The sequence below is a fragment of the Nothoprocta perdicaria genome, unplaced genomic scaffold, assembly GCF_003342845.1.
Source record: "Nothoprocta perdicaria isolate Ctin4 unplaced genomic scaffold, notPer1 scaffold_14, whole genome shotgun sequence".
NCBI lineage: Eukaryota > Metazoa > Chordata > Aves > Tinamiformes > Tinamidae > Nothoprocta > Nothoprocta perdicaria.
In genome coordinates, this window is record NW_020454538.1 from 3,914,189 (window position 1) to 3,939,208 (window position 25,020).

The 25,020-nt window shown below is 42.1% G+C and overlaps 1 long non-coding RNA gene across 1 annotated transcript; it reads left to right on the forward strand.

The window, feature by feature from the left end:
• The first annotated feature begins 16,083 nt into the window (after positions 1 to 16,083).
• On the forward strand, positions 16,084 to 17,339 carry LOC112943085. Its single transcript, XR_003248524.1, has 2 exons — positions 16,084 to 16,274; positions 17,242 to 17,339. It is a non-coding gene; the product is annotated as an uncharacterized LOC112943085 (long non-coding RNA).
• Positions 17,340 to 25,020: the final 7,681 nt, after the last annotated feature.

The following is a 25,020-nucleotide window of genomic DNA, read 5'->3' on the forward strand; positions in this document are numbered from 1 at the left end:
GGGCCCGGGGATCCCCGCCGAGGCGGCGGCGGCGGCAGCGAGGGCCGCGCTGGGGCCGCGGGGAGGGAACGCCAAGGGGGCGGGAAGGAGCTGCCTGCGCGAGGGGCCGTCGAGAGGCAGGCGGCCCCGCCGAGGGGCGCAAGCCGCGGCTCGCCCGGCCTTGCGAAAGCGCCCGCGTCCCGGCGGGAGCCGCTCCGGGAATTTCCTGGCGCCGGGACGGGACGTTCCCCCCACCGCGCCGCTTCCCGCAGCAGGAGGGTCAGGGGGCGCCATGGCGGCCGTTTAACCGCCCCCCGGCCGTTTAACCGCCCCCGCCGCCAAGGCGCGCGTCGCGCCCGGTGCGGGCGGCGCTTCCCGCGCCCCGGCGCCCTGACGGGGCGAGAAGCGGCGCCGCGGTGAGGGCGGCCGGGCTGGGCCCTGTGCCGGGGATCCCCTTTACGGCCATGGAAAGCGGCTTCAGGAGCCGCGGCCCCCTCGGAGACTTAGAGCTGGAGGCCGGTGTGAGAGGTGGAAAATGCCCGGTAGGCGCTGGTAAAGTCTGTGGGATCAGCACCCTTGAAAGAAGGAAAGGGAGTAAAGTCTGTGGGATCTGCACCCTTGATAGAAGAGAAATGCTGAGCTTGGAGGCGCAGAGGGGAATCTGCCACAGAGCGCTGCAGCCTTTGAGGAGCTCACCCCAGCAGTGAGGAGAACAGATGATCTTGGCAGGCATCAGAAGTTCGTGTCCTCAGTGTGTGTGCGCCTCGCTGTGCGTGTTCGTGTACATGGAGATGGGAGCGCAGCTGGCCCCAGAAAAAATAGCTGCCTCACACCAAGCAAGCCCCTCTTGGCCACCCCTGTGGTGGGTAGCTCTTCTGCTGGCTCTATAGCAGAACACCGAGGGGGAGCAAGTTATAATCCTGCTTAAAAGGGTAAGGAAATAAAGCATTTATTAAAATATCTAACAGTTATAATGGCATAGTGACCAAGCGCTGTGTGTGAACTGCCTTGTTGCACTACATTCTGTACAATCACAAAAGACAATCCTGAACTGAAAAATATACCTAATACAGAGCAAGTGGAGTGGTTGGATGAGTGATTGGATAGAGTGCTAGGAAAGATGAAAATGGAAGCCTTAAGTCAGTGTGGTGGGGAGCAGCTTCCACTCCCTGCACTAGCGTCTGAACCACTTAGAGATCTCTCAGGGAAAGCTACATGAGTGAGGAATGTGTGAGAGAGTATAAAGTAACCCACAAGGGAAACTATTGGGAAGATGGTCCTGCTGGCTGCATTGCCAATTGAGGGGTCACATTGAGATGAAAGCGCAAGATGTGGTATTTTGGCCTTCCATGAGAACATTACAGGTACAGGGTGAATGAAGCAGAAGAGTTCCAATGGGATATAAGGAAAGCCTTTTCACTCCAAGGACAATCAAGCCTGGAACAACTCGACCACAGAGCTGGTGCCATTTCTCTGCTTGGAGATTTTCAGGTTCCAGCAACAAATTCCTGAGCAGCCTGGTCTGATCGCGTAGCTGATCCTGCTCTGAAGATAGGGTTGGGCTAGAGACCTGTTGAAGTCCCCTCCAGCTTAAAGTATCCTATGATCCAATCCTATGCTCCAAAAAGTCATCATTTTGTCACCTCAGCAGTGCTAGAAAGAGTTTTGGAGTTCCCCCCCAAATCATACATTCAAAATACTCTGTTGGCTTATATATTTACAGAAACATATCTGAATTTTCAGGGTTGAAGACCTTGGATGTCAGGAAAGGATAAGCAGTCGCCCAAGTTAGTGTTTTACAGTGTGTTTGTTACTTCATCTCATAAATAATTTAAATACTCCATGACTAAGGATAGAGGAAAGTCATGTGAGCAGAAGTTGAGGAAATTACCATTTTGGACTGCCTACTTGCAGAACAAAGTGAACTGCAACCTAAAGGCATTGTTTTGACTAGGAACAAGAAAAAAGAAAGGCAAACTCTTGCCCTAAAATACCATCTCTTTATAGTTTTCACATACATAGGAAGAGAAAATAATAAAGAGGCTTCATCTTATATTTTCAATATCATTATACTACAGTCAAAGCCAGGTGAAAAATGTACAGCAAAGTCACTTCTGCTGACTGTCAAGATGTTTTTGTAGAAATGGATGAAAAGGCAGTAACTGGGGAGATATTTACCTGGCTTCAAACAGCAGTAGTTGGGAAGCTCAGAGTTTCCAAGTGTCTACGGGTGGGATGGCCATTGCTGAAAGCTATTCTTAGAGCTGACATCAGGGCATTTAGTTAGCCATCAAACAAAATATATAGTACAGCTGTAGTTGTAGCATAGTATCCGTATATTAAAATCAAGCATCACATCTAATTACTGACAGCTTGACATTAATAGTGCTTTGAATAAGCAAGCACTCGCCCAAGGAAAAAACCACTGACTTAAGGGAAATTTGACTGCGTAAGCCCTGAGTAAGAAATTGATCCCGTATGTTCCTGGGAATGCCCTTAAATGACGGTGTCCTTTTGTTAGTTCTGAAATGCGGAGGAATTCCTGGGAATTCAGCAGCTAAAGCCAGGGAATGAGTCAGCTCTTAAGACATGTTTCTTACTGTACCTGGCTTTTCCTGGATTGCGTTCAGTGTGTCATTTATCATGTTCCCCAGTAAAATCGATGGTCTACCAAGTTGTTTCTACTTTTTCAGTTTTAGGCAATGAAATTATGGGATATTAAGTGCAGTAATTCTGCTTAGCAAAGAACTGTGTGAGCAACTAGTGTATTTTGCACTACTTCATAGAACAAAACCCCTTTATTTTCCGTACCTTACCAGCCTCAACTTAAAACCTAAGGTGAAGTTCACTTAAACTCTGGCCTACAGTGTGGTGTAACACAATGTTAAAGCCTCACAAGTAAAATCCTACCTCAAGTTAGATTCTGTAATGAAATGAACTCTTTCAGAAATGTAGACCTGCTGGTATTTTGTTAAAAAAAAAAAAAAAAACCTAGCAAGAAATTATTTCAAGTAATTCTTTGCATATCACCTCCCACTATTATATGCATATATCAGGCTGTGTATGAGAAACAGAAGTGGTTGAATAGTAGCTAGAAATGAAAAGGTTCCTCTGGAGATCTTAGGAAACTGAGGAAAAGGAAACAGTATAGCTCTAGTGAATGAAGTGTGCATGGGCATAGTTTTCATTATAAAGTAATTTTTAAGCAAGGAGTTGTTTCATAGTGTTAAGATTAAGAAGATATGATGAACCATTTTCAATTTCATATAGATGAATATTAAAAGTAGTTCCACTGACTGTAGCCCTTATGTCTCTGTAATGTTAGTGCGAATGACGCCAGAATGAGTCTCTATAGTTATGTTTGGAAAAGTCTGTAAAACAAATGGGAGGGTTTTGTCTTTTGTTTTCAGATAATTTCCTATGCTTTATTTGCCAGAAACTGTGTCTTTTTTTGAGCTGTGAACTCCCGAAAGTTTTCAGGCTACCAAGTTGGATCTGTGCCAGGCTTCCTTATTAGTCACTGCTAATAATGGTCCTGGAGGCTACGTTATGACCTAATGACCTAATGCTCCTGTCGTTGCCTTGAACTGCTTGACGTAAGTGGAACAGGTTGGAGAGCAGCCAGTGGTTCCCACTGCTCTCTGCTACAACATCAACAGCCGCTCACACTTGCTCAGCTTTTGACCCTATGGTGCTAAAAGGAATAAAACCGGATAACCATTTATTTCCCTTGCTGAGATCCATTAATCAGAATATTCACAGATACCATAGGGGGGCAATTTTGAGCTCCACGTAAGTCTCAGAATCTGATTTTAAGGCTGAACAAATAGTTACGGTTCTATGACTCATGGATCAAACGCGCTATAAGCAGCAGTCATGTTTGCAGTTCCTATGTGGGAAAGCATAAACATCCTTTACATACGGTGAGAAATAGGGTGTTCTGATAATTCGGTGTGGTACATTTTGTACAGCTGGAATGGGAAACTCACCCAGGGGTCAGTTGGAGGCCACTGAGGGCCCCTTCAACGTGCTGAGCTCACTGCTGTGACACATGGAGCGCTTCCCTGCGCTGGAGTTACCGCTGCGATGGCAACGTGCCTCTTTCACTCTTGTTTTCAGTTTATACACTTGGTGACCAAGCCCCATTTAATGTATAACTCAATAAGGTGTACACAGGAATATTTAGGAGAAATAGCACAGACTTTATTTATTTTCAACATAAGCTTTTCATCGTGTTTTATGCATTTTCAGCTTTGGAGGATACCAGAAACAAAAGCACTCTGATGCTTAGGGCAGAGTTCCCAGCCCTGCTTTCTCAATTGCAGTGAGGCTGAAATAACCATGTGGAAGAGTCATGACATTGCACAGTTATAAAGCAATCCTCTGGCTTTTGTTTAAGGGGTTGTTCTTCTACTTTTGTTCTATTTGGGCTGAGGCAGTTTAGTCTCATTTTTATAGGTTTTGGCAGGTTAGTAGGATATACATTCGTTTGTGTCCAGCTCCAGTCTTCTGATGAGTTCAGGCTTCTCTTTTGTTCTGTGGCCCTTTAATGCTTTAGATCTTGGCTGCAATTCACCTCTATATGCAAACCTGCTGTTTCTGTGTTGGATATTCCTTTTTTTATTTCCCCCCAAGTGCTTAGTTATTTCAAGCCCTGCATAAGGTTCTCCTGAATATTTTTTCCTTTTGTAAGGCCTTTTTTAGCTTGATAATACTGGTCCTTAAGGCAACTCCTTCATGGCAAACTCAATTTTTGAGTTACAGTTTTATTTACAGGAATATAAAAACCGTTCCTTCCGTTGAGCACACAGATTGTCAATACCTGGAGGCGGTTTCCATGCTCTCAGACCGAGTCCTTCACAGCCACCACTCCTGCTTGGAAGCAAGTTCCTTCTTTCTGCTTGTAGTTTCTCCAAGGTGGGGGTTTGCCCAGAGCTGTTTTTTCCTGGTGCCTGTTGCAGGAAACACTGGCTTCTGTTGTCTTCTTCAATACTGATACTGCAAAATACTCCCAAGCAGCCACTTGTTCAGGTGACCTGAAAAGCTCTGACATTCCTAGCATATGATCCCTATTATAGATTCTTTGGGAATTCTGTGTGCGGTTATGTGTTTGGAAGTTGTGTTTTGATGAATGTAGAGAGTTTTCTGATTTCTCCCTCACTGTCCCTCAAATATAAGGCAGTTTTAAAGCTAACTTGAAAAAAAAAAGATGCATTAAGTATGGCAGTGCTTGCACTTTGAAATGCAAGGTTGAAAGCAAAGGTTACAGGGAACAGCCTTATTATGCTGTGGATTTGTTTTACTCATAAATACTTTGTAGTTAATGCAGACTCTAAGGTTTCTCTGATGCAGAGAACTACAACTGTGACAAAATCACTTTTCACATTTCTGGTCATCAGTTGTAACCACCAAACAGTTCTCTAGAGTTTTCAGAGAAATGTTCTGTTTAAATGTCTTACTTTTGATGTTCAGTTTAAAAAGATGATTGGGAAAGGTGGTTTCCTCTGACTCCCAAGAACCTCACACAAAATTTTAATCGAGCAGATATTCAGTATGTAAATCAGAAAAAAAAAGAAATATTGAAGGCTTCCTAGTATCTCCCTTGTACTGGATGGTAAAGAAGTTTTCAGGAAAAGATTTTTGAAAAAGTATGGGAAGAAATTAAGTAAGAAGAACAGGAAAGTGGAAGCATCCTTGCGATCCCCTTTGCCTGGCTGCCCCACACAACACGACTTCCACAGGAGTCACGTTTGCCAAAATTCTCCTCAGCGCCCAGTTAAGCAGCTGGAAACCGGGCTGCAGTGTTCTCCTGGAGCTGCATCCCTCCCGGCCTCAGGAACGCGGAAAGTCCTTCAGCAACCTGGGCCAGATAGGAAAAAGGAGCGTTCAGCAAAGAGCTTTAAACTCAAATCCCTAACATAGTGTTTAGGAGACCAAACTGAAGTAGTAGTACCATATAGATATCGACTGCAAGCTTTAGGTTTTGTCTGAATGTGTGTTTGTTACAAGCCAGCATCCTTTCAGATCAAAGTTGTTGAGGATCACAAGGAAGTCTAATGGGGACATGGAGCTACGTGTGGATTTTACAGCATTAAATAATAATAAAAATATAATAATAATAATAATGATAATAAAAGCATCAGTAACATGTTGTCTTGAAAGTGGTAACTCCAGAAAAAATGCCACCAATATTTTTTCTAGGTAAGTTTGTATGAAGATATTACCAAAAGTAGCATAAGAAAGGGCACTTGCAGTACAGTTGAATTTATCTTATTTGACCTCTTTCAATAGCAATTAAATTTGTCTGCTCTGAATAATGTGCTTTCTCCATCTATTTACATAGTATTTATGCAATAAGTTATGATTGCTGATGGACTAGCATGTATTTTAGTGCAATGGCTCTGTTTTCATGGCAGAATTATTAGGGTGTCTTTTGCTCTAAGCCTTAGAGGAAAGGCTTGGTTTTCATTAAAGTTTTGGCTGAGAATATAGTTAACAAATAGAGAGGATGCCATCTAATGGATTGAGATTGAGAATATAAATTGAGAAATACTTCTTTGATTTCTAATGCCTCTTCCCTTGCATTTACTGCTTGGCTTTGAGTATGTCTTCTGATTTTCTGTTTGTGTTTCTGTTTGAACCTAGGGCTAATAATGACTTCTTGCTGTAGATGATTTACAGGGGGAAAATGCTGCAGAATATTCAGTATTTGGATTGTAGAATGAAGGTTACACTCCGTTTTCACTTAGCCTTAATTAATGGACAGAACCTCAAAGTCTTGGCTTAAATCTAGTTGTAGGTTTGTAGTTGTTACTTTTAAGTGAAAGGCATGGTTTGTAGGGAGAGCAAACATTTTTATTAGGTTATATGGAGAAAACACAAACCCCTTTTGAGACTGTTGGTGCTTTCACTGGTTAGTTGGTCTGTCTCTCACTATCAGCTTTGCATCTGTCGTGTTTACAGATCAGCACATTTGCACCATCACCACTGTTACTTATTACAACTTCTTGCTCATCTACATTTCTGGAGCTGTGTGGTGATAGCCATTAGCTGACACACCAGCTTTAAACAATGATACATAATCTCCCGTCTCTTATTTCCTGTGAACTATCCAGGAAGTGTCTCAAGATAAAAGAAAAACTATGAAATTGCTAGATAATAAAGCCGTTAAATTCATGCTTAATTCTTGTAGGCAAAATAATAGTTTTCTTGTAAGCTTAAAAGAAGCAGAGTAGTTCACTTGTGTGATAATGAAAGTAGCCACATGATTGATTACAACTTGAGGAGAGAACTGGACTTTGGGCACTATTGATTTTCAGAGGTACTATAGGGGAGAGTAGCAAAGAATAATATCCCACAAATGAGTAACAGTTGCTCTTTGAGTAATGCTCACGGGACAAATGAATGGGTTGTGCCAGAGCAACCCCTTCAAAATTTACCAGCTTGTCTCTGTAACTACTCCAAGGTATTTCTGTCAAAAGAAAACCCTGGTAACTATCATATGTCTGCATGGGCTTCCCCAGAGCCCTTCTGGTAGAGCATCTGACATTCAAAATGCTGATATCCCAGGGGTTATCCCTATGCTGTGGTCCTCAGTGTGATGGGAAGTGGCAAAAGAGCATTGTTGTTGTCACTTCCAGAGGAGAATGCCAGGTTAAATGGAACACATTTCTGCTAGTGATGGCTGATGATTTAAAACCTGTGGGAAAGAGAGGCTGCTGAGGTATGAAAACACTGGCAGTGTCATGAGCGAATTTGTCCATGTTTTCCCATGGGCGTATTTGTCCCATGTTTTCTCCATGTATTTGAGCATGGAGCAGATTGCCCCCGCAGCTGTGCACCTCCACATACTCCACAGAGTAGTTTAAAGAAAGTTGAAAATATGGCTTACGCTTGAGAACGAAGCCAATATATGTATATTTATAACTGCCCTCTCTCTAGCACTTTCGTTTAACACTATTAAAAGAATATATGCAGTGACATATTGCCCTGTGTGTGTCCTTTCATAAATTGCATTGCTTGCATTGATTTGCATAAGTGCATTTCCAGCAGTCAGGCCATGCAGTGTCTGTTCAGTGAATCTGGCGCCTTGCCCCTTGACATTGACTGGAAAATGAAGCACAGGATTTTTGTAGGGTCTGGAATTTGTTTCTTCCAATTGACACAATTCTGGACTTTGTTTTCTGTGATATCTACAGAACCGAATCAGGAAAACAGAAGTTGTCACACAGCAGTTGGAGCCATCAGGGCTCAGCACTCGCACTAAGTGACACTGCTCGTGCTGGAGGTCCCCAGCACAGTCCTTGATGTATCAGCCAGGAAAGTCAGGACTTTCTGAAATTTTCTCACCACTGCAAGTGTGTTGCTTGGGTTGAGCAGCCCCCATGGAAGCACAGTTATAGGAAAAATTCAGATATTTGGTTTGGGTAAAGAAACTGATACTTAGTCATAGACTCTTGAAAATTTGTAGGACACTCTTTGCCTTTCCCACGTGTGTGACTCAGCAAGCCAAGAGGAGAGATTCCCTGTGCTAGAAATGACGGTGCACTTCTCTGATTGCCTTACTGAGCTAAACTGCTGATGATTTAAAAATAGCTCTGCTTACTCAGATGCAGCTGGTGGCAGAAACAGGGTGAGCATGGAATACCTAGAGCTTCTTTCCCGTAACCAACAGCAAGCAGAAATCAAGGTGATAAAAGAGAAGTTTGGCTTCCACATTTTGGGTTTTCTTATTGCTTCCTGCGGGATCCATAGTTTTTCGGGCACAGGAGCCCTGCAGTTTCTGGTTCCTGGGGCGTTTGCAAAGGATGATTTCAGGCTGCGTTTTTGTAACTTGGGCTCTTTGTGAGAACAGCCTGTGAGCTGGTACTTCCTTTCAGCAGCCCATCCTGAACGGCCCGCGTAGGAATTAATGAACCCATTGCAACATCCTGAAGATGCCGTCACTCCAGTGTGTGCTTTTAGTGACAAGCTAAACGTTCCCCTGAAAGTTAATTAGAGACCTTTCAAAGGAAATAATCTTCTGCTATAAGCATGCCAGAGTCAAAGCTTTCTCTGCGTGGCATTATGAAACACAGCAGGGTAGTCTTAGGAATTAGTTTTATGTGTTAGTAGTTCGTGCCTGTGTGCGCACACAGCTGCCCTGGCACTGCCTTTGCCTTTGCAAACCCAGCACAAAACTGCAGTGCCAGGGCGAGCACCTCGCTGACAGCAAGGGCTGCTCCCTGTGCCCAGCCTCATGACTTCACTAATGAGTTCATTAATGAGCTTTGGAGATTGCTTACGGATCGCATGGCGAATGCCTTGCACCTGTTTATTCCAAAACCCCCATGAGTCGCTGCACTGAAGAGAAACTGAAACTGGAAACACAATCCTGCTGGTTTGTGTGGGTTTTTTCTTCTTTTTTATCATTTTTTAGTTCACTGACACATTACGGCCTTTGGTATCTTGGGCAGACAGAATCAATCAGGGCCCTTTTGCTCCACGTGGCTGGGTGCTACCAGAAATACTGAGCGAGTATTAGAAGAGTGCAGCACAATTCACTTGGTAGTTATTTTTTTTTTCTTCAGAAAATCAAAAATGAGAGGAAGATTACTATGGGGATTAGCAGGAAAATGACCTGAAAATCAGGTCAGGTCACTGATTTTTCTGTGAAAAATCATCACAGCAAAGTAATCACAAGAAAGCCTGTGTTTTTAATGTGCTTTTAGTCAGCAGCTTATTATTTTCACAAGCCTTTCCACTGTGGTTCTCAGTGGAGGAAAATTCTCATGGGGCCTCGAGAAATAAGGGAATTCTGGAAATAGATTTTTAATGAACTGACATCCTTCACCAAATAACATAGATTATCTCAGCATTGAATGCAGACATGTGAATGCTGTAATATGAAAGGCTCCAAATCATATTTTACAGTAAGATTTGAAAACATTTCCCCATTACCAATTGTTCCTTTTCTCTGTCTCACTTTTTGTACTTTTGATGATCTAAGTAGGGGACTGCGACATGTTCGGGTTTCAGTAAATTAAAAGGAAGTGAACTTACCCAGCCTGTCATCCATGGCTAATAAATTGACTTGCCTCATCTTTGTAGCGGCAAGAATCTCTGAAGAATTTTCTAATTCAGTGTTTTTAAAAACGAAGAAAAATCCCATTTTAAAAATGAATAAAAATTGTGTATAACAAAAACGTTTGGTAGCCCACTCCGTGAAACACTGAATAAAGCAAAACATTCACATCATCATTGGTCCTATGAAGAAGAAATAGCTTCAGATTCCATTTAATCTGTCCCAAATGTGCTTGGTTGCTCAAGTAACTGAATTATATAATTATTAGATATATTATCTGGTTCAGTAGACGTATGCTGCAAATGACTGTTATTTATTACTGATACTGTTACCTAGCACTTTTTGCCTAGTTATTACTAATAATGTTACCCAGCACTTTTTGCCTGGCTAGGCTAAGTAAGTGTCCTCACTCCCTTTTTACTGATCCTAAGGCTTGCATTAAAACCCAAAGGAGTCCAAAGAGAGAGCTCATTTCTTCTTGATTTCGCTTTGGGGTTTGTTGGCTCTCAGAAGGTAGCGAGCCAGGCAGCTGAGCTCCCCCGCGGGCCCGGAACCGCTGCCTTCTGTGCAGGGCCACCGTGCGAGCAGCAGTCGCTCGCTTTGCCACGCGGCTGCCGGGCCCTTTGCTCTAGAAAGCACATAGAGGTGAATCAAAATTGCAAAGGCCATAAAAACTTTCACGTCGGAGGAGAATGTGCTCTTTCACAAGTTGCTCGTGTGTCATCATTTTCCCATAATAAATGTTATGTTTTACACGCTGCCTCTCAGTTTCCTTCTTTCTTTACCAGTAAAGCCTGCCGTGTTCTTAGTGATGGTATTTACTGTAGCCAATGTAGGAAAAACCTCCAGCCTTTGTTCTAGAGAAGGAGGCAAGTTGGAGACGGGGGATTCAGTTCTCCCTCTCGCAGATTTGTTCTCAGGTCATTTCGAATAACCCGAACCTCTCCTTCCGAACCAGATAACTTAAACCTAACGTGGGAAAGCCATTGAAACTAAACTTACCATTCATCTGAGTCTATACCCAGCTCAAAGATGATGTCCTTTCCCACAACTGCTCAGGTTTCTGTTTCTGTCCTGAGCTCTTTCATTTTTAGCCCTTTGCCACTTCCCTCCCATTATTATTATGATAGTACCCGACATGTCAGTGTCTATTATAATGAAATGCTATTCTTTTTTTAAGAATTAAAAAGGTCCCTGGCTTTATACTAAGAAGTCAACCTAAGCTTACGCAAGAAGCTGAGAAGTGTCGCTATAAAAATCTCAACAACTCTTCATCAGTTACAGGAAAATACTGATGAGAGGGACATCACGCAATGGAGTGATAAACACTGCAAACCGAATGATCATCTTGATCCGTAAATGACATGTGAGAATTTCATAGGATGCAACATGTTCTTTACCATAATATTTAGGCAGGGAGGAAGTAAATCAGGTCTTCTAAATGTGTTTGTCAGTGTTCTTACCACGAGCGGCTTGGATGACAATAAGTAGCTGGATCTCTCAGGTTAAGCTGAGGGAAATGAAGATTTTCACTGTTTGCCTCCCATTTAGTTTCACAGGGTTTCCTGTTCTGCCTCAGAAACCGGATGGTTCATCTTATACCGTGCATTTCTTTCCTGGTCTGTAATGATGTTCTGGCACTCAGGTTTAGTGTATTTGGTTTCCTGGTTCCCCCTCTGGTCACAACACCACACTCAGCAAATACAGTTATTTTGTGGCTTGTGCTCAAAAGCAGTTTGATCTGCTCACCTCTTCCCACGCAGAGCCCTCCGCAGACCTGAGCCGCACGCAGCCTTCCCGCCGGATCAACAGCCGCCTCCTGCCTGGGAACCCGCTCCCCAGAATTCCCGTCGGATTCCGATGCATGTTTTGGGTCTGACTGTGTGAGATTTGTCTTTATGAGACCACTGCTGCAATGACATGGTCCTTCAAAGCAATTTTGTCTGACTCTTGCAGGAAGTGGTGGTTTCAGACAGTCTTGAATATAGTTTTACTGATGTTTAAACCATCGTGCAAGGCACAGCTCTGAGCTGAGAGAGTCATTTTGTATAGTTGGGCTTTTGTTTTTATTTTTCATTATCAGATGAATGCTTTCCCCTAGGTTATCCTGGGAAGGACGTTTTGTGAAATTGTGGGGGTAGTTTCAGATAATGCGTTATATAAATGTAACCTATATCATAGATCTGTGTCACAGTCACCTATATAATTCCTCTTGGTGATTTGAAACTGTCCCAGCTTGTAGAAATACCGTGCAGCCCATGGTGAATGCGTGTGTCGTACAATTGCGTGTGGTCTGATCAGCTGCAAGCTTCTAGCTCTTACAGTCTGTTCCCAGGTACTTATTTCTCAAGGGCTCTGCAAGTCACCAGTCTGACTTGCCTGTAAAAACTATTAGGTAAATGGATTGCAAGAGAATTTGAGTTCAAATTTCTTTGCACTGAATTAATTTGCTTAAATTCTAAAAGTTGAAAAATTAAAGCCTTTTAAATTAGACATATAAACAATTAAATTAAGATTAAAAATAAGTTTTTAAGTTCAGCAATTTCAGTGTGGATTCACCTGCCTGCTTAGAAAAGAGCTTTAATTAAGTTGGAATATTTTTCTTCCCTCAGGCTATTATAATCCCTGTGCCATAGATACTCTGATTTTGTTTGGCTTTCTTCTTAGGCCAGATAATTGGGACATCAGAGGTCACTAATTAGACTTCAAATTATCCTCTGATTTACCATTGCCTTCCACACCTTCAGTTCTTCCCATTTTATTTAACTCATCAGCTAAACCTGTGTATAATGTAGTTGTGGCGTGATCATGTTCTTCTCTCATTCTACTGTGTGGTACTTTGAGGAAAATAATAAATACAGTGTTGAGGAAAATAGGAAGCAGTTTAAAATCAACACCAAAAATAATAGCAAACCAGGTACTCTTTTTAATGTACTCTTCTACCAAAAAGCTTTTTCTTTTGCTGGTTAGTAATGCTTTTTCCTTTCTGCTTTCTCCTTGCCAGAACCCCATGTTCTGCTGGGATCTGACTGGACTTGAAACAAATGCGACGACAACACAACATACAGAGATACTGCTGGTCAGGTCCTGGTCCTGGTCACCCTTCTTGGCAGGTGAGCAGTCACTTCACAGTTACATTTTCTCCACAGTTTACTGGAGCTGAACAGGGGCTCTAGAGCTTTGTGCTCTAGAGCTTTCTACAGGCTTACTTGTAGATATTAACAGTGGCAGATATTTCACTCCAATTCTATCCATAGATCCTGTCGTTATGTGTAAGTTAATAAAGAAGCTGCATGAAAAAGGGAGGCTTGGTGAACAATTTATATGCCAGCCACAGAGGGATATTTTGCCCAGTGTTTTTAGTGATCCTTGTCCAACTCTTCATTTGTGGTCCAGCAAAAACAGCCCGAGAAAGGCGGAAAGAACACGGAGGAGTAAAGGGATAGAAGAGAGCTGAAGGTGACCAGGGCATGTGAGTGGTGATCATAAAGAAACCAATATCTTATTTGTGTCTTTTAGCTTGGTTTTATAGAATATTGCTGCTCTTTTCCAGCTGTTTCACATCCAAGCAGCGGAGGCATTTATCCAGGAGGCTATTGCTTGTCATTTTATGTCAAACAAGATGTGGCCCTGCCTCAGCCAGACTGCTATTCCCACTACTTTACATTAAGAGATGTGGGGAGAGCTGGGGACCTGCATCTGAGGGATAAATGGCAAACAGAAAAGATTCTACTTTTGCAAAGGTTAGGGAAGTAGAGAATATCTATGTCCTCACAGCTTCCTCCTGCAGAGGCTCTATTCCTTACAGTGACTGCTGTAGGCCATTTCACAATTTGTAGATTTAAAGGTGGTACTCGTATTCATTAAACCACTCTGACTTAACTAATAGTGAATTAGGGGAGGATTTCTTAGGAAGCCTAACCCTCATAATAAACCTCCTGCTTAATTTTTGAAGCCTTCATTGCCCTCTAGTGACCTGTTAAGAACAAGCTTACGAGTTCAGGAAGGTAAGTTGGTCTCTGAGGCCCCTGTTGTCAGAGAGGAAAAGGCCATAAGAGTAAAAATCCTAATGTCAGACACCTCTGTCTAAATATTTAGAACGTTGTTGTGAAAACAACAACTAATGAAACAGTAATGGCTTCAGTCCTAAAAATCCAATCCTAAGAAAATCTAATCCTAAAAAAGTGCAGTATTCCTTTTTGATGGCTGATACAGGTGAGTTACTAGAGATCAAGTATGTCTGAAATTGCTGTTAACTTAATGCCTTCCCTAGGAATGTTTTGCCAATGCAGTTTTATCAAAGAATGTGTAAAGGTAATAATGGTGATTGTGGAAGCTGTTTATATTCACAAAAAGAGAGGAAAAAATGCTTTGCTGAGCCTGGAATTTCTCAAGCAAAGTAGAGCATGTACAGTGCTGCTGCACCACAATATATGTGTCTGCTTTCGGGCCCATACTGATAACTGCGTCAGTATAAATCACAATTCCTAACCTGTTTTGCTGTTCTGATAAAAGTTCTGATTTTTACTAGGTTTCCATCACTGTTCTGTTTGGATTGGACTAGTGTTAATGCCATGTAATCCCAACTACCATGCAGGAATTTCTCTCAGTACACATACTCTCAAGCAAAGCGTGTGCTTGCAGTCATTTCACATGGAAACATTAGCTCTAAATGCAGCATTTGCCCATGCTCCATCCTACCTGGTACCAAGAATACTCTGCAGTCTGAGCTCTTGCTTCTCTGCAGTGAAATTATTGAGGTAATTAATGAATTATTGAAATAATAATAATAATTATTATTATTCACTTACTTGTAGGTTTTGTTTTTCATTCTTTTCATTCTCTTTTTGTTTGTAGCTTTTTATGGTAAGGACAAGGCTCATTTTCATTGGGTTTTCCTGGGACATGCCTGCATAGGGCCATGTAAAAACGAAGTGGAGATTTTATTCACCACATAGAGGGATACTTTTGTGATCTGTCCTGTCCAGGGGAGGAGCACAATCTGTCCTCCTCTGTGCATAAAGGCTACACTTTCTAGGGGTGAAACTTTCAGAATAAGAGAGATACTTAGTTACTTAGAGCTCTGTATTATCGATGTTGAGGACTGATGATGTGCTTTGACACTGGTATGATAAATGATGCTGATGACCTGCTGGTCTCCTGCTGCTCAAGAGTCAGATTTATGGCAGTGCTAGGGCATGTAGCACAACAAGTTTCTGTTCCACCTACATATATGCTACTTCAAAAGTTATTTCTACCTTTTGTACAGGGGGAAATACATTTTTACTTCTTTTCTAGTAGCACTTCTGCGATCTCCATCTGCCCACTAAAACTGGAAGGCTGCTGGTTCTTCCAATTTCATCACAAATTAACTAGAGTGGAGAAAATCTGCTGAAAAGGTGTCTCATATTTTACTATGCTAAGAAGAATCTCTTGTCTTCAGAGCCTCGAATTTCTCTGAGATGCAGGTCACAGACAGAGGCTTAGAATTTAAGAGCAAGAATCTCATGCCTCTCTCAGTATGAAGACTTATTTCTGCATTATTATTATTGAACTCACAGCAAAAAAAAATCAGTTCCTCATGAGTCACAATCATCGGAAGAGTCTTTCCACCCTGACTGTTCGTGAATGCAAGAGGCACCACCACAATTTGTGCAGCTACAGCTCCTTGGAACCCAGTGGCTCTTACTCTTGTCTTGGTCATTGGCTACTAATACATAATCACTCCAAGTGGAGTTCCTTGCATGTCATTCTGCATGTCTGTAGATTTGCAGAAATACCAGGCTGCCCTCATTTGCTTGTTCTCTAGCATGTGTGAGCTCAAGACCAAGGCTTACCTCTGCAGGAATCATTTGCTAGTATTGTAAAGCCTGGGGCCACATACCAGCATCTGCTAGCGTGGCTCTGCATGTCCATTTTCTCCAAAACATGCCTTGTTTATCCCAGGCACACATGCCATAGCAAGTTTTACGTTATCTGTCTCTGATGATCGCGAGATCCATTCTGAGTCTGCTTGAAAGGTGCTTTTACCTTCACAGATCCCATCCAGCTGAGCAGCGGTGCAAGCTCTTGGAGCCTGGAGGTTCTTCAGGCAGCCTCAGGTCACAGGACATATGAACCCTGCATGCACCAGAGTACTGGAGCTCTAAACCATGAAAAATACATGTTGTATATTTTGCATCACATCAAAGGCTATCACACAGGTGCTGATAGACTGCTTGAGCCTGATCAGGTAAATGGCGAAAGAGAAAAAACAAGTTGGGGGAGTACAAAAACTTATCCCTCTCTATGGATTTTGTTGTTCATTTTTGCATCCAGAGTTCTAACCCTCTGACAGCAATTTTCCTCTTTGTTGTCATAAATAAGTTGGTTCAAAATCCATTTCATTCTTCTAATGGGGTGTGAAAGACCAAAGGGGTAGATTTTAGTCCGTATGCTTATAGGAGACAGTCATAGATACATTAGAGCAACCCACATATTGTATACTTCATGTAGAATAAAAAGAAATTTCCACATCATTATCTGCTTAGGGATGTATCTGAATTTCCAGAAGTTTAAATGAGAGGAATCTATTCCATTTTGTCCCACAAAACTCTTGCCTCTTTTAGAGCAGCAGGTTGAATTTTGTTGCTTGGGATCTTACAGTGCAGTAGATGTAGGGAGAGGGATGCAACGTGTTCCCAGACAAAGGCAGAAATGCAGCTCCCAGACTCACCATGTGTGGTCTGAGTAAGAAACTCTGTAAAGTCCCTTTCCCATTTCCTTCTGCTTTACTCACTCCTGAGTAAACTTCTCGATTCTTGACATGTATACTTCTGAATAAATGTATAAATATATAAAATAGTAACTCTATTTCCTGCTAAATAGTTTTCATTCTAGGAGCTCAGAAAGCTCCACAGTCATTAACTGAATAAAGTTGGCAATCACACATGTCAAAAAGATGAGGTTTAGTTTACACATTTGCACTTTTGTTAAATAGAGCAGTCACAGAACCAGAAAGATAGTTCAGGAGCCAAGGTTCATTTTGAACTTCCTTCAAGAATAACCCAATTTACATAAAATAGAAGTGTAAAGTCATTCAGCAGCTTAACTCTGAAGGCAGGAGTTGTGGTCTCTTAGTTATAATCTTGGCTTTGACGCTGATGTGCTGTGGAATTTTGAGTATGTCAGTTCAGTTTTCTATATCTCAATTTTCCTAGTTTGTCAAGTGAAGAAAATAAGAATTACCCTCTTCATAGGACTTTTGAGGACTTTCAAGCACTCTGAAAAGAACAGCAATCCTCCAGTAACGTTCCTAGTGATTGTGCAACTTGGCCGTCTGCCGCGGCGCGGGGCACGACCACTCACCGCAGGCTGCGGGCGCCAGGAGGTCCCATCCGCCCCTGCACAGACACATCTGCTGAGATGCTGCCGCTCAGGAGGGTCCTGCCACTGCCCTGCTGCTGCGTTCTGAGAACTGCTGCCTTCACCATGGACGCTTGAGCAACTTCCCTCTGCCCTCTGAAGTTTTGGCTTCCAGGGAATCAGGAATTGCTTTCTGCTGGTAACTGCTAATGATGACCCAGGCAACAGGTCCTGATGCTGCTGACAGATCTTCCTTTCTTTCTTTTCTTTTCTTTTCTTTTCTTTTCTTTTCTTTTCTTTTCTTTTCTTTTCTTTTCTTTTCTTTTCTTTTCGTGATGAAATCTAGTCAAAGCAGTCAGACCACATCTTCCTTTTTCCTCTATGGAGCTTCTGTATAAGCTCTTCTTTGAAATTAAAATTGTGGATACTTGTTAGGAGCAATTGGGAACCAAGAATAGAGTGGTCTGGTTGGTCACTGCTTCAGGTATCATCATGACTCATGTCTGAAGGAGGACACAGCCATGGAGAGGCTGGAGAAGGAGCCAATGGCTTCATTCAGGCTGGGGTGAGAAGCAGGTAGGAACAGAAGGGCAGCAACTGTAGTGTAGAAGAGGAGATAACACATGGATTTTGTAACTGCTTGACTCCCTACATCAAAAAATGCTGAAGTTTGATCTCCTTTAAAAACAGAAAAAAAGGAGAAAATCTTTCTTAGATTTATTTGTTCCCCATATGTTGTCCCCCAATATGTGTACACACACATACTTCTAATCACAATAAATCTTATTGCTTGCACATTTTCAAAAGGGACTAGTATTTGCATTCCTTGGAAGCAGTGAAGTTGAAGAAAATATGGAAGATAAAGATAGTTTGGATATGCTGGAGCTGGTTGGGTAGAGCAAGGCTTGATGTTCTCTTGCAAACTGGGAGAGAGGCTGAGCACAGGCACCCAGCTGGTGGGAGGGCAGGGTTTGGTCTCTGCCGTGATTATCAGCCACCAGTCTGCAGGTGTTAGGTGGTTTTCTACTTATTGGTTGAGCAAACAAACAAGTTTTCAGGTAACTGAACTGGTAGGTGGTATGTTTTGTGGTACAGTGCTCTCCTCAGGCACTTGGGACCTGGAGAAGCAGCCTTGGCTGGGCAAGAAAGCAACGAGGGGCAGAGCACATGGGTGCTCATCACTGCGGCCCCGGCTGCACAACGGGCTCTGAAACGGGGGGAACGGGACACTGATGGGGAGGAAGAGGAAGCCTATGTGCCTGGAGCAGATTATTATCTCCCATGGGAGGATGGGATTGAGAGGCGTTTATCTGGTGTGGAGAGAAGGGGAGAGAAGGTTCCCGAGACCCGGAACCAGGAGGGGAGACCGGCAGGGAATGGGAGGGTGCGCCCGCCCCTGCGAGCAGAGGCGGCAGTTCCGGCTCGGAGCTGCAGCCCTGGGCGCTCTGAGGCCTGCTCCGGTCTGCAGGTGGTGCCATCGCCTCGGGAACGGCGTTTCGGGCAGGCCGGGGCGTCGGAGGCCTCGTCACCGGCACGGGAGCTCTCAGGGATCCCTGCAGTTACAGGGACAGCTCAGATCAAAGGACGGCCATAATCTGTATTTCCTTGTAAGTGCTTCCTGACCCCCAGAGACGAGCTGCAAGCCCCCAATTTACAGTGCTAAGAACTAAGCAATAATTTCAAGGGATGCTGATACAACTGCTATTTTTTTCTCCTTTCCTCGTCTATATTTTAATTGCATTTTAATTAATGATATCAGACCCTCTGGTTAGATCGCAGACGTGATCTGTCTTCTAGATAATAATCAAGTCAGTTCAGCTGGAGCAATGAAAGTACCTGGATGCAGACACAGGCAGTGTATTGAACAAGCAGCAGAAGGAGGCAAAAATAGCGAAAGAAACTAAATATTGTTATGTAATTTTCTTTACAAGCCTTCTAGTCCCCTTATGTAAATGAGGTACTTAATGAAAAAGAAGTCAATGGACATATTTGTTTTGCTGTGGTGTTTTATAACTCCTGCTGAATTCCTTTTGGATCTCCACAGCAGATAGCTCTGCGGCCAAAATGTCAAAGCCATAAATATACAGTGAAATTACATTATAAGTCAAGTCTGTGTTATTACTGTCTGCAGCAGTTGCCTTTCAGTAGCTGAGCACTTGTCTGGGTATCTTGTGCTTCATTCTGGAGTAGAAGCCTCCTCCGTCACCCTTTGAAGTCAGGGGACTTTTGATGTTGAGTTCATTAACGGCAGAATGAAGCCCTTACATTGCCTGTTTACAGAATAAGGCTGATCTTGTGCTGAATCATTGTAGCTGTGAGTCCAACAGCTATTTGGTGCCTCATCTCCTTCTCTACGGGGTGATTAAAATAAATGACATCCCAGATACAGGCCTAGAAAATTCTTGAGATAAAAAGGCAGGCAGTTCAGAGAGAGCAGTTAGCTCTCCGCCTCATTCTTTGTGCCTGTGGGGACCAGCCTTTTTCCAGACCTGGAATGCAGTGAGAATGAATCCCCTGGTGCTTAGGAAAGGAGGAGGGTCTGTGCTTGACTACCGTTAAAAGTTCAAGGATTTGTTGGGATGGAAATACGTGTTCTACAGACCTGTGGAGTTCAACAAATCTGAACCATTCTTCCAGGCCAGCAGGTGCCTGTTCTTGTAATGCCAGGGATCACAAAAGCAACACACAGGACCTATGGGTTAGAAGTCCTATTTTCTGTTCTTTATATATATATATATATATATACACACACACATACAAATACACACACACGATTCTTCAGTGTTGTAGAAGATGCTGTGCTACATATTATCCGTTCAGTTTTTGAGATGTAAAGTTCTTCCTGAGTCTTCCATGTGAGGAGGAACTTCTTGACTGTGAAGGTGACAGAGCCCTGGCACAGGCTGCCCAGGGAGGCTGTGGAGTCTCCTTCTGTGGAGGTCTCCAAACCCACCTGGATGCCGCCCTGTGCCCCGTGCTCTGGGTGTCCCTGCTGGAGCAGGAAAGTTGGACTAGATGATCTCTAGAGGTCCCTTCCAACCTCAACCATTCTGTGATTCTGAGGTCTAAGTTGTGGATGGAGTCTGAATCTCACATAACCCATGGATGTGGTAACAGAGGCACTTGGCAGGTCTGCAGATTTATCAGCTCATAGACTTGTTGCAGGGTGCTGGGCTGCTGGACTTTGTAAGTGGGTCTAGCAGCAGAAGAGATGGTGGAATAGTTCTGAGTCATAATAATTAATAAATGTTATGTTACTTATAATTTATCTATGATTACTTTGACAGTGCTGTAATTCTTCATAATTGGTGCCTTGTTAGTCATATGAGAAACATAACTAATGTGCAGCAATGTTCTCCAGCATTCAGGTCAAAAGTAGGATAGAAAAATAGCACAGAAAAGAGTTTCTTTGATGTTTACCTGGCACTCGCTCCTTAAGTCTCCGTAATGATCTGTAAACCTGAGTCTTCTCTTACTTATATTGGTCTCCTGACATTACTGAAGAATTGCAGTTCTATTCCTTTTGAATCCTCCAGAAATAATATGGTGACATAAATAGATTCACAATCAGAAATACAGCTAGGGAGTTTACATTATGTAATCTTCAGGTTCCTTCCTTCCTTTGGCTGAATATTGCACCTGACATTTGCCTTACCATCTAAACCAAGGAATTAAAAATATGTAGGGTATATATATGGCATAGTCTTACTATATTAATTACCATTTCCAGCATAAGTGTTTGAAGACATATATATATATTTTTTTATGTGAAGCTTTTAGTATCTATTCATAGTGTTCTGTCTTTTGGTAACTATTCATGCCTTGCTTTACACATGCATATTCAGTAACCATTGCAGTAAAACAGCCTGTTCAGGAAACCATTTTCATTTCCTTTTTAAGGATAGGAATACTGAAGAGTTTGTAGCCCAAGAATATCAGAAGTGGCTTGAAAGTTTCTAAGCAGTAGCTGAATTTGTTGACATCCAGTGTAAGCGCTTGAAGAGGCTTGCTTTTCCCAACAGGTAATCCATATGCTTTCTGAAAATCAACTCCTCCTGAATAGTCTCAAGCTAGATATCTAAAAAAACTGAGCCACTGAGGATGTTTTTGCAAATCCTAACTAGGGAGGTTTGTCAGAAGTCACATAGCAGTTTAAAGGCAGGAATAATAAGTGACTTTGCTTGCAGCTGTCCTGTAAAGCCTCCCCTAGAAGCCTCATTAGATTTCTTTTTCAGCCATTTTATTTAGCCTGCTCCTCATGTATCCTATAATTGCTTACCAAGGTACATCATAACTTCCTTGCAAGTTTGTCATTAAAATTCTTTCTCTGTGCTGCCTTCCCCTCAAGAAGCAGATCAGGGTCAATGTGCTGGTGTGATGTGCTGTTGCATGAGTTATTCTACGATTTTCTTATATTTCCCACCCTAAATACCCATTGCTTTTTGGCATGAAGACTACCTGATACATCAGAAGGGCAAAAGCAATTTCTGAGCAGGGCACTGGAACCGTCTCTGTGAGAGTTATGGTAGAGCAGCAATTTTCCACTGACCAGGTACATCTCTGTACTTAAACTGGCTTGGAATGAAGAAAGGGCTGTCTGTGTCTGAAACATTTTACAGGACAGTGACTGAACATATAAAATGCACCTGCTCTCACTGATATATTTAATATTTATGGGATTATCCATTTGTTTTGCTTTAGAGAAAAAAAAGGAAAGTAAAAATTCTTAATGCTCTGCCAACTGTTTCATTATATGTGCCCGACTGCAAAGTCTTTGTTCCCTATGTTTTTCCAAGCTTTTGTCCATACTTAAATGCTGTGATTTGGAGATGCTGTCTTTCCTTAAACTATGGTTTAATATTCAACACATTTTATAGCTTTTTGTTATCATTTAATGAAAGTCCTGACTGAGCATATCAGTTATAAACTCTTTGGGAATTCAACTTTATTAAGTGATTCATTCAGTCTTACAGGAATTACAGGGCACACATTAATTAGTCATTAGAGCAGCCACTTTCAGGAGCAGACACAGGAGTGTGACTGCCCTCACCATGAAACAGAGAGGTTAAATCTTATTTAAATGGCACATTACAACTTCTGGCCTCACACGCAAGTGTACGACTGAAGAAACATGTTCATATGAGTGGAAGAAGTACCAAATTGATCCTTTTACAAAGAAAATGCCTCTGAAAAAATTATGAGCAGAAGTCCTCGTGATTGTGTGAGCTTATTGACCTGGAACAGCTGGGTGAGGGAGCCAGGGCGAGCTCGCAAGCACTGGGGACTGAACCGTTTCATCCGCTCATTTCCTGGTGTCACTGTGGGGTAGAAATGTGTAAGAGTTCCTGTTATTTCCATTGAGTCCCCTGGTAGGTCAAATTCAGCACAGAAAACATGCCTTATTTTAAACACACTGATATTTTTAATTTGAGTTATTTTCGTTAGCATTATTTTTACTTTTAATTTTTTTTTTCTAGTTGTGCTTGAGTGGCTAGATGTTAACTTTGGCATCTAGATTTTTTTCAGTGTATGCTTTAAATATATCAAGGAACAGTCTTATGTCCTTTTTGTTTGTTTGTTTATTATGAAGATGGACTGAAATTTTGGGGGGGGATTTTTAAATTATTATTATTTAGGAAATATTAAAATTCCTGCAGTAGGGGGACTTTTTAAATGTTGTGCTGCCGTGCTGTTTTTCCCCAATAAGCTAAGGTGTTTTATATCAGTATTTCTTTCTGTATTCCTTTCTCAAAGCCTGTGTTTGATCTACCAAACCTGGTCCTTTCCCAGCCACAGAGCACTGCATTTCTTTGCAGAAACATCTGAATTCATCAATTTAAAATGAATTATCTTCAAAACATTTCTGTGAATTCAGGTACCACTTCCATCCTCATCCTATTCCTACTTCTGCAAAGCTGCTGTTTAAAGTGCAAATGCAGTATTTATTTTTGTGTAGCACACAGAGATGCCTCTTGAGTTACGGTGCAAAACTTCATCTTAAGAAATATGTACAGATCATCTTGAGATACAGTTTTTCAAAATATAACCACAGTTCTTTTGAGTTGACAATATGAGTTGTCATTTGCATCATTTTTCTCAAGATTGATGTGGGGCAGATTTATTTATTTATGCTGCTAATCCATGTCCTTCATCAGTAACAGACATGGATAAAACTTAACCAATATATTTGATGTCCACCTCTCTCATTCTTCCTAGTAGTAGTGATGCTTGCAGCAAGGCAGATTTCTTGGGATTTGAAGAATGACATGCAGGGTATTACAAAGAACTAGGGTAGATTTAAAAGAAAATGCAAACTCTCTGTGTCTTATGAGAAAGCAAAAAATAAGGTGCTGGGTAACAGGGAATTTTTTTTGAGAGAGGAAAAGAAAGCCTTGGGGTGATGGCCAAATATTGCTTTTCCTCAGGATTTAGTCCTGTGAACTTCCCCTGACCCACATTTCACATGCAACTGAAGATACTATGGAACACATTGTTTTTCCTGCTACCAATGAATGCTTCCAGACCATTTGGAGATGATAAAGGAGTGCAAAAAGGCCCCATTTGTGCTTCCCTCCACAACATTGCTCTAAGCACAGCTCAGTTTGATGAGGGGCTTTAACTCTCTCTTTTTGCAGCAATTTAGGAAAAGAAACATTTGGTAAAATGGCAGAAATATGTAGTTTAGGTTAGACAGGCTTCCAAGTGCTGGGGATAACTGCAGAAGATCCCAGCTAATTGAGATGAAGGGGCTGCATGGCAGTCAAAGGCATCCTTTGGGTTTCATGGGGGAAGAAATCATTTAAAATCCTCAGCAGTTGCAATAGCCAATGTCACCATTTACTAATTTCCCCCAGATGTAACCCTAGATTGACTATGGAAAATATTACCTCAGTATGAAACAGCAGACAGAAAAAAATGCCTAAATTCTTGAGCATGTAGAGTCTGGAAAACAGGGTGCTCTGATCATGGGAACAGCTTCACCCTGAATGCTCAGGGTAGAGAGCACTCATTTCTAGAGCATGTAAAGTACGAAGAGAGCCAGGGAAACAGGTAATGGAAACAATGGAGTTGTGAGAATACTGTACATGGGCAAACAGCACAGAGCAGATGACAAGCTGAACTTTCATAATTGCGTGCTTCTGGTTTCATGTGCCTGTACCTTAGTCACAAGTTTTCACTGAGGGCAATAGGGAAGCAGGAGTCAAAATGTTCAAAATGCAAAATGCTGAGAACAAACACGGTGGTATTAGGAGATCTGGCAGGTTGTTTTGCTTTAAAATACACAAGTACTTCAGGGCATGAGAGAAGTCTGTAGCAATGGAAATCTCTCTTATGCATAAGGTTATTTTTTAATTTTCCATCTGAAGGATGGTTGCACCTTCCTCAGAAATATTTACTGAGTGCTGCTGGAGAAAAAGATACCAAACTTAGTATGATCTATTAAGGCCGTTTCTTACATTCCTGCATACAAAATTTAGATAATACATAAATAAATAAATTGTTCACATGCCTATTTCCAGAACTGGATCTAAGTGTTGTAAAGTTCTGTCCTATCATTTGCACCCTGAAACACGCAGTCAAAAGTTAACTTGATTGAATCAGTGCTGCCCTGAACTTCCTCTTATTAGTGCTAC